We start from the raw sequence: 13,199 nt of genomic DNA, 5'->3' as shown, positions 1-13,199 counted from the left end.
GCGTCTCCTTCCTGAGTGGTATGACGGCTGCGTGGTCCCATACTTGCGTACTATTGTTTGTACAGATGAACGTGGTACCTTCAGGCATTTGGAAATTGCTCCCAATGATGAAGCAGACTTGTGGAGGTCTACCATTTTTCTGAGGTCTTGGCTTATTTGTTTTGATTTTGCCATGATGTCAAACAAAGAGGCACTGAGTTTGAAGGTAGGACTTGAAATACATACACAGGTACACCTTCAATTGACTCAAATTATGTAGATTAGCCTATCAGAAGCTTCTAAAGCCATGACATCATTTTCTGGAATTTTCCAAGCTGTTTAACGGCACAGTCAACTTAGTGTATGTAAATGTCTGACCCACTGGAATTGTGATACAGTGAATTATAAGTGAAATAATCTGTCTGTAAACAATTGTTGGAAAAATTACTTGTGTCATAGACAAAGTAGATGTCCTAACCGACTTGCCAAAACTATAGTTTGTTAACAAGAAATGTGTGGAGTGGTTCAAAAATGAGTTTGAATGACTCCAACCTAAGTGTATGTAAACTTCCAACTTCAACTGTAGGTCCTGGATGGCAGGAAGCTTGGCCCCAGTGATGTACTGGGCCGTACGCACTACCCTCTGTAGCGCCTTAGCAGTTGCCATACCAGTCGGTGATGCATCCAGTCAGGATGCTCTCGATGGTGCAGCTGTATAACCTTTTGAGGATCTGGGGAACCATGCCAAATCTTTTCAGTCTCCTGCGAGGGAAAAGGCGTTGTCGTGCCCTCTTCACGACTTTCTTGGTGTGTTTCAACCATGATAGTTTGTTGGTGATGTGGACACCAAGGAACTTGAAACTCTCAACCCGTTCCACTACAGCCCCGTCGATGTGAATGGGGGTGTGTTCGGCCCTTCTTTTCCTGTAGTCCACGATCATCTCCTTTGTCTTGCTCACGTTGAGGGCTTGTTTCATACCGGACCAGGCTAGTAGGGTGAGCAAAGGGGCTTAAAAACTTGTACTAACGATTAAGGTTTGAAGGTTGTATATGTACACTATGTCCCTGGAACTCTAACACCATGTCTTAGCTTTACACAGGTCCCTGCAGAATTCTGCAGTATTGCTAAACGAGCTAAGACCAGCGCCTCAGCCAGCCCTGAGGTCATTAGCCAAGCTAGATCAATAGGAAGCTACCGAAAACAACATATAACGACGAGGAATGTGTGCCACTCCATGTTGCCCTCATCACTTCAGCAGACCTGTGTGCGTTCCAAATGTCACCCTATTCCCTACATAGTGCACTATTTTTGACCAGAGCCTTATGGACCCTGGCCAAAAGTAGTGTACTATATAGGGAAAAGGGTGACATTTGGGACACAGAGCTGGTATTGATCTCTTACCGGTCCACTGTATATCACTCTCCTAATGAACTCACCCACACACCAAAGGGCACAGATAAATACTAGGCCGTGAGGACTCCATTTTCCACCCCTAGTCCATGTAACCAATCGCCTCGGAGGAAGACGGAAGATGTCTCTGTTATTGTTGTAAATGGTGTTGGACTTCAGAGATGGGAGTCCAGCAAAAGTATGTTTGGCTGGCTGTAGTGTTTTAAACTTTAAAGGGTGTTCCACTTGGCTGAAGTCTTATCCCTGATACAGATGTTGGGTATACAGTTCCTTCGGAAAGTATTCAGACCCCTTGACTTTTTCCACGTTTTGTTGCGTTACAGCCTTATTATAAAATGGATTAAATTATATTTTTTCCTCATCAATCTACACACAATACCCCATAATGAAAAAGTGAAAACAGGTTTTTAGAAATGTTAGCAAATGTATAAAAAAAAAAAAACAGAAAACACTGATTTTCATAAGTATCCAGACCCTTTGCTATGATACTCGAAATTTAGCTCAGGTGCATTCTGTTTCCATTGATCATCCTTGAGATGTTTCTACAACTTGATTGGAGTCCACCTGTGGTAAATTAAATTGTTATGACATGATTTGGAAAGGCACACACCAGTCTATATAAGGTCCCACAGTTGACAGTGCATGTCAGAGCAAAAACACAAGCCATTAAAATTTTTACATTTACATTTTTTACATTTACATTTAACATTTTAGTCATTTAGCAGACGCTCTTATCCAGAGCGACTTACAGTTAGTGAGTGCATACATTATTTTTTATTTTTTCATACTGGCCCCCCGTGGGAATCGAACCCACAACCCTGGCGTTGCAAACGCCATGCTCTACCAACTGAGCTACATCCCTGCCGGCCATTCCCTCCCCTACCCTGGACGACGCTGGGCCAATTGTGCGCCGCCCCATGGGTCTCCCGGTCGCGGCCGGCTACGACAGAGCCTGGATTCGAACCAGGATCTCTAGTGGCACATGAGGTTGAAGGAATTGTCTGTTGAGCTCCGAGACAGGATTGTGTCGAGGCACAGATCTGGGGAAGGGTACCAAAACATTTCTGCAGCATTGAAGTTCCCCAAGAACACAGTGGCCTCCATCATTCTTAAATGGAAGAAGTTTGGAACCACCAAGACACTTCCTAGAGCTGGCCGCCAACCAAACTGAGCAATCGGGGGAGAAGGGCCTTGGTCAGGGAGGTGACAAAGAACCCAATGATAACTCTGACAGAGCTCCAGAGTTCCTCTGTGGAGATGGGAGAACCTTCCAGAAGGATAACCATCTCTGCAGCACTCCACCAATCAGTCCTTTATGGTAGAGTGGCCAGACGAAAGCCACTCCAGTAAAAGGCATATGACAGCCCGCTTGGAGTTTGCGAAAAGGCACCTAAAGGACTCAGACCATGACAAACAAGATTCTCTGGTCTGATGAAACCAAGATTGAACTCTTTGGCCTGAATGCCAAGTGTCATGTCTAGAGGAAACCTGGAACCATCCCTACATGAAGCACGGTGGTGGCAGCGTCATGCTGTGTGGATGTTTTTCAGCAGCAGGAACTGGGAGACTAGTCAGGATCGAGGAAAAGATGAACAGAGCAAAGTACAGAGAGATCATTGATGAAAACCTGCTCCAGAGCGCTCAGGACCTCAGACTAGGGTGAAGGTTCACCCTTCAATAGGACAACAACCCTAAACACACAGCCAAGACAATGCAGGAGTGGCTTCGGGACAAGTCTCTGAATGTCCTTGAGTGGCCCAGCCAGAGACCGGACTTGACCCCCATCGAACATCTCTGGAGAGACCTGAAGATATCTGTGCAGCGACGCTCCCCATCCAACCTGACAGAACTGGAAAGGATCTGCAGAGAAGAATGGGAGAAACTCCCCAAATACAGGTGTGCCAAGCTTGTAGCGTCATACCCAAGAAGACTCAAGGCTGTAATCGATGCCAAAGGTGCTTCAACTACTGATAAAAAGGTCTGAATACTTATGTAAATGTGATATTTCAGGTTTTTATTTTGTATACATTTGCAAAAATGTATATAAACCTGTTTTTGCTTTGTGATTATGGAGTATTGTGTAGATTGATGAGGGGGGAAAAACTATTTAATAAATTTTAGAATAAGGCTGTAACGTAACAAAATGTGGAAAAAGTCAAGGGGTCTGAATACTATCCAATGCACTGTATATTTCACTTATTTCATATTGTGTTTTGTCAGAATCATAGTATGACACTATGTATACTACAATATGTACACTATATGTACATATTTGTGAATAATGTGTACACTATAATACACTATAATCACAATATGATATTACCCTATTCATTCTGAAAATATGTCTGAACCAGTGTACAAACACCCTAATCCAATTCATATTACAAAATAAAGTAACTTTTCATAAATCTAACCAAATCTAATATACAGCGAATTAAAGTAATCACAGTCATGTTGTTGCAAATGCTTGTCTAATAATGATGAAAATGGTTGCAAATATACAACTACAGACTACAGTATAGTGAATAATACTGCTATACATAAATGTTATCTACCAAGATTCATGTAGATGGGCAGTTAAATGCCTCAGAATGTGAAAATCAACTGTAATTTCATTAGATTTGATTGTATTAGTCACGTGCACAGGGTCACAGATTTAGTTGCAGGGTACAGTGAAATTCTTAAGCTCAGAGCTCCATGTGAATGAAACAATAAAAATAATCAATAATAAAAAAATAATCAATTGTATTTTTAAATACATATTTACAACTGCAACAATGATAAATGTCCATTGGGATGGGGGCATGGTAAATGTCCATTACTATTAGTAATAGCTGTAACATGAAAGTGGTGGCCTTTAGAATCTCCCTGTCCATACATTTTAAGCCTTTGTGTACTTGCTTTGGTAAATGTCTTTATTTGTGTGTGTGTGTTAGTCCTTGTGTGTGGGTGTGCATGTGTATCAGGACAGCTCCGGGCTTTGAAATTTCTCAGTGTCTCGGTATGATTCAATCACCCTCACTTGCCCAGGTTAGGCCCCCTTCACATGACATGGGTACAGGGCTTCCTAGTGCCCCAGGCCACTCGGATCAGGAAAACACGAGAACCAAGTCAACACTGTGTGAAATGGCTGCCATTACGGCTCTATTCTCTATTCTCTACCACAGAAAGGCCTGTGAAAACCCCCTGTTCTTCTGTAGGTTCCCTAGTCCAAGGAGGAAACTGACATGGGCGAAGGTCAACCAGAGGGCACTGATGCTAGTATTCACGATTTGGACACATAATGTGATGTTACTAATGTGTTCCAAAGGTTGGATGATGGGGTTTATTGATTTGACCACTGACTGGTGTTTATTGACAGGTGTGTTGCCATGTGGTTGTTGGGTGCAATGTTGAACTTGTTTATGACCATATATGGGCTTACACTGCATTCGGGAAAATATTCAGATCCCTTCACTTTTTCCACATTTTGTTACATTACAGCCTTATTCTAAAATGGATTAAATTGTTTTTTGCCCCTCATCAATCTACACACAATAACCCATAATGACAAAGCAAAAACAGGTTTTTATACATTTTTGCAAATTTATTAAAAAAGAAAACCCTGAAATATCACATTTACATAAGTATTCAGACCCTTTCCTCAGTACTTTGTTGAAGCACTTTGGCAGCGATTACAGCCTTGAGTCTTCTTGGGTATGACGCTACAAGCTTGGCACACCTGTATTTGGGGAGTTTCTCCCATTCTTCTCTGCAGATCCTCTCAAGTTCTGTCAGGTTGGATGGGGAGCGTCACTGCACAGCTATTTTCAGGTCTCTCCAGAGATGTTAGATCGGGTTCAAGTCCTGTCTCTGGCTGGGCCACTCAAGGACATTCAGAGACTTGTCCAGAAGCCACTCCTGCTTTGTCTTGGCTGTGTGCTTAGGGTTGTTGTCCTGTTAGAAGGTGAACCTTCGCCCTAGTCTGAGGTCCTGAGCACTCTGGAGCAGGTTTTCATCAAGGATCTCTCTGTACTTTGCTCTGTTAATCTTTCCCTCGATCCTGACTAGTCTCCCAGTCCCTGCCGCTGAAAAACATCCCCACAGCATGATGCTGCCACCACCATGCTTCACCGTAGGGATGGTGCCAGGTTTCTTTCAGACGTGATGCTTGGCATTCAGGCCAAAGAGTTCAATCTTGGTTTCATCAGACCAGAGAATCTTGTTTCTCATGGTCTGAGTCCTTTAGGTGCCTTTTGGCAAACTCCAAGAGGGCTGTCATGTGCCTTTTACTGAGGAGTGGCTTCCGTCTGGCCACTCTATCATAAAGGCCTGATTGGTGGTGTAAGAGGTGATTTGAAGGAGTCAGGCGCAGGAGGGTAAATCACAGAATACAGAGTTACGTCCAAAGTTACGCTGGATAGCGTCAAAACAGGCGCACTGGAACAAAACAGGCACACAGGGAAAATATACCCCGGCAATACAAAGTACATGTAGCTCAACCGAGCTACTCTCATCTCACATTCAACAATCACCCACAAGGACAAGGTGGGCAGAGGGAACACTTATACATGTACTAAAACCAGTCATCCATCACAGGAGCCTCGGTCTGGCTCTGGTGCCACGGTGCCAGAACCGGTTGGTAACCTAAAACACATTGGAATGGCGTTAGGTTAGTGGAGGAGTGACGGAGAGAGTTCTGGGCATATTTGGCCCATGGCAAGAACACCGACCACTCCCCCGGCCGGTCCTGGCAGTAGGACCGCAGGAACCTACCCACATCTTGATTAACCCTTTGCACCTGCCCATTACTCTCGGGGTGGAATCCAGAGGTCAGGCTGACCGAGACCCCCAGACGTTCCATGAATGCCTTCCAGACCTTGAATGTGAACTGGGGACCCCGGTCAGACACTATATCCTCTGGTACCCCGTAGTGCCGGAAGACGTGTGTAAACAGGGCCTCCGCAGTCTGCAGGGCCGTGGGGAGACCGGGCAGAGGAAGGAGGCGGCAGGCCTTGGAAAAGCGGTCCACAACGACCAGGATGGTGGTGTTACCTTAAGAGAGGGGAAGATCAGTAAGGAAATCAACACTCAGGTGAGACCATGGTCGTTGTGGAACTGGTAAAGGCTGTAACTTACCCGCTGGGAGGTGCCTAGGTGCCTTACTCTGGGCGCACACTGAGCAGGAGGAGACATACACCCTCACGTCTTTAGCCAAGGTAGGCCACCAGTACTTTCTGGTCAGGCAGCGCACTGTACGACCGAAGTGCGATATCCCTCCATCTCCACACCTGAGGTGGTAATACGGTATCCGAGGAAGGAGACGGACTGCTGAAGAAATATACACTTTTCTGCCTTGGCATAAAGGTCATTTTCCAACAGTCTGGCCAGTACTTTGCGAACCAGGGACACATGCTCTGCGCGCGTAGTGGAATACACCAGAATGTCATCGATGTAGACCACTACACCGCGACCAAGCATGTCCCGAAACACCTCGTTCACAAAGGACTGGAAGACAGATGGAGCATTCATCAAACCGTACGGCATCACCAGGTATTCGTAATGCTCCGTGGTTGTGCTGAATGCTGTCTTCCACTCATCCCCTTCTCGGACACACACCAGGTTGTACACACTCCAGAGATCTAATTTGGTGAAGAAGCGCGCCCCATGCATTGACTCGATCACTGAAGGAATGAGGGGGAGAGGATAACTAAATCGTATCGTCTCCTTGTTCAGTGATCGATAATCAATGCAAGGGCACAGATCGCCGTCTTTCTTCTTCACAAAAAAAGACTTGAGGAGGCGGGTGAAGTGGAGGGTTGTATAAACCTCTGGCGCAGGAACTCGGTAACGTATGTTTCCATAGCCTCCGTTTCAGCCTGTGACAGGGGATACACATGACTCCTGGGAGGCACAGCGTCTACCCGTAGGTTTATCGCACAATCCCCCGCCCGATGAGGTGGTAACTTGGTCGCCTGCGTTTTGGAAAACACGTGCGCCAAATCAAGGTATTCGGGGGGAATGCGCACGGTGGAGGTACTGTCTGGACTTTCCACCGTGGTTGCACCAACCTAGCGCCTTACACTGGGGAACTACAATGTGATCAGGAAAGTGGATGGGTAGGGTACAGTGTGCAGCAGAGGGCTCTGAACGAGTGTGGGTGTTCGATACCTGGGGTGATGCGAGAGTGCCCTGCCTGCCGCCTCCAGACCCAAAAGAACGCTGACGACATTGTGCGGTGTAATGTCCCTTCGTGCCAACAGATTGACATTGGCGCTGTCGTCCTCCGCTCTCCCGGATCTCTCCCAGCTCCATCAGCTCGTGATCCGAGTCGGGCGGGGTTGGAACGGGCCAACCCCCTCCAGGACGTCCTCTTTTTTTTTCTTTTCTAAAAATAAAGAAATGCTAAAATTTCTAAAAACCTGTTTTCACTTTTTCATTATGGGGTATTGTGTGTAGACTGATGAGGAAAACATATAATGTAATACATTTTAGAATAAGGCTGTAACATCACAAAATGTGGAAAAGGTCAAGGGGGTCTGAATAATTTCCGAACGCACTGTACATTTTACGGACACAGTATATTTTACATTACTTATCTTTGTTGTTATTAGTCCCAGTCTTCAGCTACATTCAACCCCTCCCATCAATATTGGATTTCTATTTGCCATATATTTTTCAACTGTGCTGTGATGTTTCATTAAAGTTCTGAACCTTTCTATTCTCATAGTTTCTACAGATTGTAAATGAAAGATAAACATTTTTGCTAAAAGTATTATTGTATTATTGATCGATTGACTATGACTTTTCAAATCACCCAGTAGTGCTATCTGCAGAGTTAGCTCAAGGTAAATGTTGCAATTATTTAGCCATTCCTGGACCTGTGACCAAAAACAAGCTATGTATGGACAGTACCAAAATAAATGATCTAATGACTCTGCCTCTTCGCAGCAAAATCTGCAGAGCTGGGAAGGTTGTATCCCCCATATATATAGCATTATATTGGTTGCAAGAATTTTGTATAATAATTTAAATTGAAATATTCAATTTTCTTTAACCACATTAATGCTTCTTACATTAAAACAAAAAGTGCCAAGCAAAACTGGCATGCAAAGTATTGATAATAGCCCTCTGATTACAGTGACGAGCAAGACAATAACCGCTCAAACGTTCTGTTTTTAATGCTTCATGACAAAATAAGTGCATACAGCTGAAGTCAGAAGTTTACATACACTTAGGTTGAAGTCATTAAAACTCGTTTTTTAAGCACTCCACACATTTCTTGTTAACAAACTATAGTTTTTGCAAGTCGGTAAGGACATCTACTTTGTGCATGACACAAGTCATATTTCCAACAATTGTTTACAGACAGATTATTTCACTTATAATTCACTGTATCACAATTCCAGTGGGTCAGAAGTTTACATACACTAAGTTGACTGTGCCTTTAAACAGCTTGGGAAATTACAGAAAATGATGCCATGGCTTTAGAAGCTTCTGATAGGCTAATTGACATCATTTGAGTCAATTGAAGGTGTACCTGTGGATGTATTTCAAGGCCTACCTTCAAACTCAGTGACCCCAAGCATACTTCCAAAGTTGTGCCAAAATGGCTTAAGGACAACAAAGTCAAGGTATTGGAGTGGCCATCACAAAGCTCTGACCTCAATCCTATAGAAAATGTGTGGGCAGAACTGAAAAAGCGTGTGCGAGCAAGGAGAACTACAAACCTGACTCAGTTACACCAGCTCTGTCAGGAGGAATGGGCCAAAATTCACCCAACTTATTGTGGGAAGCTTGTGGAAGGCTACCCGAAATGTTTGTCCCAAGTTAAACAATTTAAAGGCAATGCTACCAAATACTAATTGAGTGTATGTAAACTGACCCACTGGGAATGTGATGAAAGAAATAAAAGCTGAAATAAATCATTCTCTCTACTATTATTCTGACATTTCACATTCTTAAAATAAAGTGGTAATCCTAACTGACCTAAAACAGGGAATTTTTACTAGGATTAAATGTCAGGAATTGTGAAAAACTGAGTTTAAATGTATTTGGCTAAGGTATATGTAAACTTCCGACTTCAACTGTAAAATCAAATCAAATTGTATTTGTCACATGCGCCAAATACAACTGGTGTAGACTTTACCGTGAAATGCTTGCTTACGAGCCATACCCAATGATAATAGTACAAATTAAATAGTAACACAAGAAGAATAAAATAAAATACACAAGAATGTGTATACCTGCAGGAGCGCATACCCGTAGTATGCGCTCCAGCAGGTATATCTCACTGGTCATCCCCAAAGCCAACACCTCCTTTGGCCGCCATTCCTTCCAGTTCTCTGCTGCCAATGACTGGAACAAATTGCAAAAATCTCTGAAGCTGGAGACACTTATCTCCCTCACTAACTTTAAGCATCAGTTGTCAGAGCACCTTACCGATCACTGCACCTGTACACAGCCCATCTGAAATTAGCCCGCCCAACTACCTCATCCCTATATTGTTATTTATTTTGCTAATTTGTACCCTAGTATCTCTATTTGCACATCATCTCTTGCACATCTATCATTCCAGTGTTAATACTAATTGTAATTATTTTGCACTATAGCCTATTTATTGCCTTTCCTCCATAACTTGCTATATTTGCACACACTGTATATATATTTTTTTCTGTTGTATTTTTGACTTTGTTTTGTTTTACCCCATATGTAACTCTGTGTTGTTGTTTTTATCGCACTGCTTTGCTTTATCTTGGCCAGGTCGCAGTTGTAAATGAGAACTTGTTCTCAACTGGCTTACCTGGTTAAATAAAGGTGAAATAAAAAATAAAGTTATATACAGGGAGTAGCATACAGCATAGACCTGATTATCCAACCATTTGGATCAGTTATGGGTCTATTCTCGACAGTTTACAAGGTCCAGAAAGGTACATTAGCAAGTTACTCATTATGGTGTATTTTGATCACACCATCGCATGCACTCTCTCTCTCCTCCAAGCCAGGGGTGTATTCATTATGGAAACCGTTTACCGTTTATAACCAAACTGAAGCAAACAGAGCAAAACGATTCTATTGGACAAATTCAGATAGTTCCCTCCCTGTTTCATTCCATTTGCTTCCGTTTAAGAAACATTTTGCAACAGAATTGGTGTAATGAATATGCCTCAGTTCTTTTGGTTTCTGTATTTTACATTCAGAAAGCAAGACCAAGCTGTAGTAGTAAATAAAATGTGTGAAATAAGTGTACAACAAGCTATTGTAAGTCTAGCTTTTCCTGGGACTCCAAGAGTTAAAGAGGAATTATTAGGAATAATACTGCAGTGAATAGGCCAACGAATTTACACAGTGAAATCTTTTTTTATAAATCAGATTTACATGAAATGACAGGCAGCCTATGATAAACATATCGATTGAAAAAGAAGGATAACAATTCATAGGCATACAGATAGTTCAGCCATCCACATGGACTGTTGTCCCCCCCATTTGGTAGCAACACCTGATTTAATCCATTCACTTTTTTTCCGCATTGAGGAACCATCTCCTTTCGACTCCAAAATTCCATTGAACTTTTCTAGACTCTCTTCAGCGTACAGACACTGCAAGAAACCCTTACATTATTGTGAAGATTATTGTTTCCCGAGTTCTTAGTTGTCTTGAACGCACTGAAGTCGGAAGTCAGAGATTTCAGTTTCAATTCCCAGTTGTTTTGAATGCAGCATTTCTGTTGCGCACTAGCTCCGTATGTCATCACTACAAGCGCTATTTTATTTGCCAGATACTCTACATGCACATGTGCTGGATAGGCCAAGCACAAAGAGGGACTGATCGAACAGCCAACGGAAACGCAAAAGCGAAATGCCCACCCAGCCAGAGACACACAGAGAGAGAGAGAGAGAGAGAGAGAGAGAGAGAGAGAGAGAGAGAGAGAGAGAGAGAGAGCGAGAGCAGGGTTATACACCAAAGTTACACATAGTCAAATTCAATACGTCAATTCCAAAATGCTGACAAATGCTGACATTTAATCGATAACAAATTACATGACCCTCCCATAGATTAAATAAAAAAATACTAAACCCTTCCCCTGAGTGAAATTGAAAAAGCACGACCCTCCCCCATTTTCCTCCCGGTAATAATTGTGAACATTTCGACCGATCCCTAAGAGCCAATCAGACTCATTGTGCTCGGTTACATGCGCACAATAATTCGATTATTGTGACGGATAGTCAGGTTAATATAATAGCTCGTCTGAAACGTTTACATGCTTTGCAAGAAGAACGATTTCCCTAATAATCCTGTTTACATGGACACATCTGAAACCAGGCTGCTGATGGGACTTTTGATAAATGCAGAAAATCGCCAATCCAGATAAACGTTCAACCACAGTGACCATATTATTTTTACGAAGACTATTTGATTATGAGTTCGGACATATAAAGTTTGTATGTGAAAACGATTTATAAGATGCATACTTTCCGAACTCACTTCACTCGAGCATACAGTGGGAAGCTTGCGCTACCCGGTGCTGGCACATGCGCAGATCAAATACACCGCTGGAACGCCGATTAAGCTGTTTACATGTCCTAATAATTCGAAAGATTTCTCAGAAAACCAGGTGTTTAAATCGGCGTATGCTTACTTCGATTATGACCTTACGCCGATTAAGATAAGAAGAGTAAGGTGTTTACATGACTAATGCCATACTCGGCTTTCAGCCATAATCAGTTTAATATCGAATTATTAGTGTGCATGTAAATGCACTCATTGGCTTCTATTTAAAAGGGCTGAGTGCTTTGATAGTGAAATGGCCAATGCATTTGCAAGGACTTTTCCTAACACCACTTATTTGCTCACATGGCATGCTCCACTTATCTCGTGCCACAAACTAACAAGGGTCCACGAAGATGCACACTTGACTTTGTTTGGGACTGAAAAAATGTTTGTAGGCTTTAATCCTTTAATCAACAATTTAGATTTGCCTAGTTAAATAAAGGATACATAAAAAAACATGTAACAAAAAAAGGATAGAGAACATTTCGGATCAATATGGGAAGACCACTGAGTCAATCATTACTTCATTGACTGTTTTAATGTGTCTACTCAGTGAAGCGTGAAACATAATATTACAATCCCCTGCTTGCTTTGCTTTATGTACCACAGTTAGTCATATAAATATGATTGATGCTTTAGGTTGTTCTATTGGTTCACATGTGCTTCCACTTGTTTTGATGGCTCGCTGCCCTCACAATACCGGCATATGTCTAATAATGGATTATATTGGGCTGGGCCTATTTCTCTTTCAGTCCTTGTACATCTGTGGAGTTGGTGATAAGTGACATGGAGTTGAACTATTTCTGTATATTTGTATTTTACGTTCCACGGTCTGTCTATATATTCTGTGGGGAAAATGTTTCATTATTTTGGTCTCCCATTTACTAAAATTCTACAGTCTACATGGTTCAGTAATTGGCACACATCAACTGAAAAATGCATGAACATCACATGGGCAACTGCATAATCACACACTACCATCCTAGATCTCTAAACACTAAATAATGATTTTCATTAAATGATATTTAATAAATGTAACATATTTAAAGGCAACATTTTGTTTTGGCATTTGTGTGTGTGTGTCTGTATGGCAAGAACAATGCCCATTATCAGACCATAATAAACAAAACAAGTCAATCAGAAGGTTGAGTCTTTCAATCAATGCACAAACAATGCTCTTACATATTCCATTCATTAATTTAGGACCCCGCGGAAAAACCCCATCGTTTGAACTTGATAAAGAGGCAAGGGGGTTCGGGGTTTTTGACGTCAGCTGAAT

Source organism: Coregonus clupeaformis, unplaced genomic scaffold (genome assembly GCF_020615455.1).
Source record: "Coregonus clupeaformis isolate EN_2021a unplaced genomic scaffold, ASM2061545v1 scaf0345, whole genome shotgun sequence".
In the NCBI taxonomy this organism is placed as follows: domain Eukaryota; kingdom Metazoa; phylum Chordata; class Actinopteri; order Salmoniformes; family Salmonidae; genus Coregonus; species Coregonus clupeaformis.
This window is presented reverse-complemented; position numbering follows the sequence as displayed.